This window comes from Elephas maximus, chromosome 7 (genome assembly GCF_024166365.1).
Source record: "Elephas maximus indicus isolate mEleMax1 chromosome 7, mEleMax1 primary haplotype, whole genome shotgun sequence".
NCBI lineage: Eukaryota > Metazoa > Chordata > Mammalia > Proboscidea > Elephantidae > Elephas > Elephas maximus.
In genome coordinates, this window is record NC_064825.1 from 108,192,316 (window position 1) to 108,199,542 (window position 7,227).

Consider the following 7,227-nt stretch of genomic DNA (forward strand, 5'->3'; position numbering starts at 1 on the left):
TTATTGTGAGGAGTGGGTCATATTTCTTGATTACATTGAAGGTTAATTAATATTTGTGATAAACTGAATAAAAGTTTTAAAAAACAATGTTATTGAACAGCATGCTGAGTTTAATTTTCTTATATTTTGTGTAAGTAACAGAAGGGATACAGAAAATAGGGCGCTGATAATGCACACAAAGGAATAGTTTAAGACAATTGAGTCTTGTAAAGGGAAAGTCTTAAAACTAATTTTTAATGAATAATTAGGTACAAAAAAAAAGATTAAAGAAAATTTTGACTTGAGAAAATTTGGAGTGGGATATCAACACAGAAAAACTCATGAACAACAGAAAATGACCACTCTTACTGGGGTAAAATAACCCAAACTCTTTCCTGCAAAATTAGCTCTAAGTAACAGTGTATACTTGTCAATAGCTCCAGTATCACTACAATCCAAGTTAATAAGATACACCCAGATTTTCTTTGTTGAATTGATTTTAATAGCATGTCATTTCATTGCTGAACTTTCAAATCACATTCCTAGAAATGGAGCACAGTGATGGTGGAATTGATTTAAGGGACATATTATTCATGCCCCTTTCTAATTAACAAAATGAAAATGCTTTTCAAAAAATGTGAATGAATTATCCATCTTGAATTTACCATATTCACAGATGGAAAGCAGAAGAATCTGATAATACTACAATTATGGAGTTTGTTCTTGTGGGGTTTTCTGATGTACCCAATTTACAGTGGATTCTCTCTGGGATATTTTTAGCCATATAGCTGATCATTTTGTTGGGCAATGGCATCATAATACTGATAACAAGAATTGACCCCACTCTCCAGAACCCCATGTATTTTTTTCTTGGCAATTTTTCCTTCTTGGAAATATGTTATATAACAACCACTGTCCCAAGAATGCTCAGGGATATTTGGACCCAGAAAGGAAATATTTCTTTTTTGGCCTGTGCTACTCAAATGTCTTTTGTTCTTATATTTGGAGGCACAGAGTGTTTGCTCCTGACAGTGGTGGCCTGTGACTGCTATGTGGCCATTTGTAACACCCTGCACTATCCTGTAGTCATGAACCACAGGGTCTGTATCCAGCTGGTGGCTGGCTCCTGGATTAGTGGAATTCCAGTCAAAACTGTGCAAACATGCCAGATTTTCTCTCTGTCCTTTTGTGGGTCTAACACAATTAATCATTTCTTCTGTGACATCCCCCCAATACTCGAGCTTGCTTGTGGAAACACATTTGTGAATGACATGGCGGTCTATATAGTTGCTGTGGTGTTTTTCATGGTTCCATTTCTTTTGATTGTTACCTCCTATGGCAAAATTATCTCAAATATCCTGAAATTGTCCTCAGCCAGAGGGAGGGCCAAAGCCTTCTCCACCTGCTCTTCTCACCTGACAGTTGTAGTCTTATTCTATGGAACAGCTGCTATCAATTATTTACAGCCCAAGTCAAATCAATCTGAAGGCCTGGGGAAGCTGCTCTCTCTTTTCTATGCCATTTTGACACCAATGATGAATCCCATCATATATAGCCTGAGAAACAAAGATGTCATGGAGGCACTGAAGAAATTACTAACTAAGTTATTAACATGGGGCAATGACTTGAAATAATGGAAAAAAAAAATTGCTTATGTTTGTCATCTAGACACAACAGGAAAAATCATATAGTTTTATTTCTACATTCTACAGTCCTAAATAAAGATAATTAATAGTGTGTTAACAATCTCACATTATGTCAAGAGGCATTTGTTTCATAGAATTAACTGCTTCTGTGTAATTAAACCACAAGTAAACTGAATTGCAAACATCTAATCTTGAGGATCAAGATTTCCTGTCACTATTAACAGGTAAGGTAAGAGGTTGTTCGAATAAGACCTTGAAAGATAATTGAGTGTTTTTTTATATTTAGGAATTAGGATCATACTCTGTCATAATTTTTTCTTATATTTCCCATTCCTTCAGATGTATTTGCTTCCTGTCTCTGACCCTGTAGTTGGATTCAGCCAATGAGAAACACCAACAGTAGTTATGATGGTGGAAGCTTGGGAGAACTTGGGGTTTTCTTTGCAATTTTTCTCTGCTTTTGTGCTTTGTTTCTGCTCATACCCTTAAAGATTACATAGGCTCCAGGGTGCACTGCATCTATGATCCCATCTCTCGCCATTCTTTGGTAACATTACTTCCCCTCCTTTTAGCTTCAGGCCTTGGTTTCATAATATCTAACTACAATTGAAAGATTCAGGTCTTTGGGTAATCTAACCATACCCATGTAAATAGACCTTTCATTAAAGTATTTTTATTGTAATCATCTGGAATGAATTCTGTATCTTGCCAGGCCCCGACTAGTACATCATTCTTTCATTTTATTCTTGCATACCTCTTGGGCAGTGATTTTTTTTTTTCCTTTGGGAAAGAAAAACAAAATATTAACCCTTTGACACTGTAAAATGATTCAGTGAAGACCAATCTTATAGAAATAAAAATACTTGTGCAAAAGAGACTATTACAAATGTGCATATGTTGAGGAATATTTAAAACAAAAATTACAGTAAAAAAAAAATTTAAAGCAGAGAGAACTGGAGATTATATTAAGACACTGGAGTACATCTATACCATAAAACTGTTTTTGTTGTTCAATGCCATCAAGTTGGTTCCAACTCATAGCTACCCTATGTACAAAAGAATGAAACACTGCCTGATCCTGTACCATCCTCACAATTATTATAATGCTTGAGCCCATTGTTACAGCTACTGTGTCAATCCATCTGGTTGAGGGTCTTGCTCATTTTTGCTGACCCTCTACTTTACCAAGCATGATGACCTTCTTCAAGGATTTGTCCCTTCTAATAATATGTCCCAAGTATGTGAGACACAATCTCACCATCAGTGCTTCTAAGGGGCATTCTGGCTGTACTTCTCCCAAGACAGATTTGTTCATTCTTATGACAGTCCATGGTATATTCGATATTCTTCGCCAACACCACAAATCCTGGGTGTCAATTCTTCTTCAATCTTCCTTATTCATTGTCCAGCTTTTGCATGCATATGAGGCAATTGAAAATGTCATGGCTTGGGTCAGGCATACCTTAGTCTTCAAGGTGAAATCTGTTCTTTTTAATACCTTAAAGAAGTCTTTTGCAGCAGATTTGCCCAATGCAATGTGTCTTTGATTTCTTGACTGCTGCTTCCATGACTGTTGATTGTGAATCTAATAAAATGAAACCCTTGACAACTTCATTCTTTTCTCCATTTATAATGATTTATTATAAGTCCAGTTCTGAGAATTTTTGTTTTCTTAATGTTGAGATGTAATCCATACTAAAGGCTATTATCTTTGATCTTCATCAGTAAGTGCTTCAAATTCTCTTCACTTTCAGTAAACAAGGTTGTGTCATCTACATAATGCAGATTGTTAATGAGTCTTCCACGAATTCTGATGTCTCATTCTTTTTCATATAATCCAGCCTCTTGGATTATTTTTTCATAGAATGGATAAGTATGGTGAACGGATACAACTCTGAGGCACACCTTTCTTGACTTTGAACCATGCACTATCCCCATGTTATGTTTGAATGGCTGCCTCATGACCTGTGTACAAAGTCCCCATGAACACAATTAAGTGTTTTTGAATTCCCATTCTTTGCATTGTTATCCATAATTTGTTCTGATCCACACAGTCATATGTGTTTGCATAGTCAATAAAACACAGGTGAACATCTTTCTCATATTCTTTGCTTTCATCCAGGATCCATATGACATCAGCAACTATATCCCTTGTTCCATGTCCTCTTCTGAACCCAGCCTGTATTTCTGGCAGTTGCTTGTCCATGTACTGCTGTAACCACTTTTGAAAGATCTTCATCAAAATTTTACTTGTATGTGATACTGATGGTATTGTTCAACAATTTTTGCATTTTATTGGATCACCTTTCTTTGGAATAGGCATAAATATGGATTTCTTCCAGTCAGTTGGCCAGGTAACTGTCTTCCAAATGTGTTGGCATAGATGGGTGAGCACTTCCAGCACGACATCCATTTGTTGAAATGTCTCAGTTGATATTCTGTCAATTCCTGGAGCCTTATTTTTTGCCAATACCTACAGTGCAGCTTGGACCTTTTCCTTCAGTACCATCAGTTCCTGATCATATGCTACCTCCTGACATGGCTGAATGTCAACCAACTCTTTTGGGTATAGTGACTCTGTATTCTTTCCACCTTCTTTTGATGCTTCCTGCATCGTTTAATATTTTCCCCATAAAATCCTTCAATACTGCAACTCAAGGCTTGAATATTTTCTTCAGTTCTTTCAGCTTCAGAAATGCTGAGTGTGTTCCCTTTTGGTTTTTTAACTCCAGGTTTTTACATATGTCATTATAATACTTTACTTGTCTTCTCAAGGCACCCTTTGAAACCTTCTCTTCAGCTCTTTTACTTCATGTTTTCTTCCATTTGCTTTAGCTAGTCAACGTTCAAGAGCAAGATTCAGACCCTCATCTGACATCTATTTTGATCTTTTCTTTCTTTCCTGTCGATTAATGGTTCTTGCTTTCTTCATGTATGAAATCCCTGATGTCATTCCACAACGTGTGTGGTCTTCAGTCATTAGTATTCAATGAATCAAATCTATTCTTGAGATGTTCACTAAATTTAGGTGTGATACAGTCAAGGTTTCACTTTGGTTCCCATGGACTTGCTGTAATTTTCTTCAGCTTCAGCTTGAACTGGTGTATGAGCAATTGATGATCTGTTCCACAGTTGGCCTATGGTCCTGTTCTGACTGATGATATTGAGTTTTTCATCATCTCTTTCCACATGGGTAGTCAGTTTGATTCCTCCATATTCCGTCAAGCAAGGTACATGTCTATAGTCCCCGTTTATGTTGTTGAAAAAAATTATTTGCACTGAAGAAGTCATTGATCTTGCAAAATTTTATCATGCGATCTTCAGCATTGTTTCTATCATAAAGGCCATATTTTCCAACTACTATATCTTCTTTGTTTCCAACTTTCACATTCCGATCACCAGTAATTATCAATGCTTCCTGATTACACATTTGATCAATTTCAAACTGCAGAAGTTGGTAAAAATCTTCATTTTCTTCGTCTTTGGCCTTAGGAGTTGGTGTGTAAATGTGAAATATAATTGTATTAACTGGTCTTTCTTTTAGGTGTATGGATATTATCATATCACTGGCAGCGTTGTACTTCAAGATCTTGAAATGTTCTTTTTGACAATTAATGCAACAATATTCCTCTTCAATTTGTTATTTCTGGCATAGTAGTCCATGTGATTATCCAATTCAAAATGGCCAATACCAGCCCATTTCAGCTCACAAATGCCTAGGATATCAATGTTTATGCCTTTCATTTCTTTTTTGACAATTTCAAATTTTTCTAGATTTATACTTTGTATATTCTACATTCTTATTACTAGTGAATGTTTGCAGCTGTTTCTTCTCATTTAGAGTTGTCACATCAGCAAATGAAGGTCCCAAAAGCTTGACTCCAACCACATCATTAAGGTCGATTCTACATGGAGGAAGCAGCTCTTCCCCAAGTGTCTTTTGAGAATCTTCCAAACCAAGTGGCTCATCTTCTGGCACTATATTGCACAATGTTCCACTGCTTTTCATAAAGTTTGCACTGTCTAGTTATTTTCAGCAGTAGACCATCAGGTCCTTCTTCCTAGTCTGTCTTAGTCTAGAAGCTCAGCTGAAACCTCTCTGCCATGTGTGACCCTGCTGGCATTTGGCATATCTTCCAGCATTACAGCAACCTACAAGCCCCCACAGTATGACAATCTAACAGACATATGGGGGATACCATAAAACTATAAAACCATATAACCCATTAAAGAAGATTCTAGAACATCCATGAAGAGGTTCCAAGTATGTCCTGACATGTAAAAGAAATTAAAATCTGTTTATAAAATATTACCCCATTTTAGTAAAATGATGAAAGATAAACCCATGAAAAACAAACCCTCTGACACTGAGCGAATTTTGACTCATAGTGACACTGCAGGACACAGTAGAACTGCCCCAAGAGTTTCTAAGGCTGTAATATATATGGAAGCAGACTGCCACATCTTTTTCCTGTGGAGCTGCTGCTGGGTTGTACCACTATCCTGTGGGATAGCAGCCTAATGTTTAACCACTGCACCATCAGGTCTCTCTATAATAAAAGTTGACACCCCAAATTTCCATTCAAGTATTCTCATGTGATGTCAGTAGTGGGTGTATATGAATACATATATGAGCACTATTTGGGTGGGTGTATATTAGAAGGGATTATTGCCTTCCTTACAGTGAATTTCCAAGGATTTCTGCTTTATTTTTTTATATTATTCTGTATAGACTGAATTTACTACAATGAGAAGGTAATTGATATATCACAGGAAGCAATATTCATTCTGAAAATAACATAAGAAAAAACAAAGAAAATATTTCAATTTCTTCACTTTCTTTTGCTACTAAATGCCTTAAGAATCTAGCATCTAGCAGAGAAAACTTCACTATCAGCCAGGGTATTTGCTTTGTGAAACAAGTGCGTGTGTATGGATGTGTATGTGTATATATGTGTGCGTGTGTGTATCTGTGTGTAGTGTGGGTGTGTTAATCACCTAAAAAGAACCAAAATACATAATATCTATGGTTATTCTTTGAAAAATAACTAAAAGGCATATAACAATAGAACCAGAGATGGATAAATTTGAGATTAAAAGAATGAATATAGTTAAAAATAAATGACTATGAGTGAGCTTGAATGATGAAAAATAGACAATCTTTAAAGCAAAAAAATATCAACAAATATTGAATTAATAAAGGATTTATCAGTATTTGGCAAATAAAAAGACAATAATATAAATTGAAAATTTATAAATTGAAAATTTAAATAAAGTATTTATTTATAAAAAAAATTTATACTAACTAATATGATTTTTTTTAATATGATTTGTCAGTACTTGAGAATTTGAGAAGATAAAAACTTTAAAAATAATTTTATGATTTTCAGAGATCATGTAAGTGGTATACTTAGGAACTGGGCATATACCTCTTTTCTACACCAAAAAAAAATTATAAAATATTGTTCATGCACTGTCTGACAAAGAGATTTTCAATAAATTCCAAAAACAACGAAGTGAAAATAAATTAGCAAAAGTTTAAATACTTAAAAAAACACAAAATGTTGGAAAATAAGCATTTAATAAATCTTAAATAAAAGAA

At 35.1% G+C, this 7,227-nt stretch overlaps 1 pseudogene; it reads left to right on the forward strand.

The window, feature by feature from the left end:
* Window positions 1–665: 665 nt before the first annotated feature.
* On the forward strand, window positions 666–1,613 carry LOC126080796 (olfactory receptor 10AG1-like; annotated as a pseudogene).
* Window positions 1,614–7,227: the final 5,614 nt, after the last annotated feature.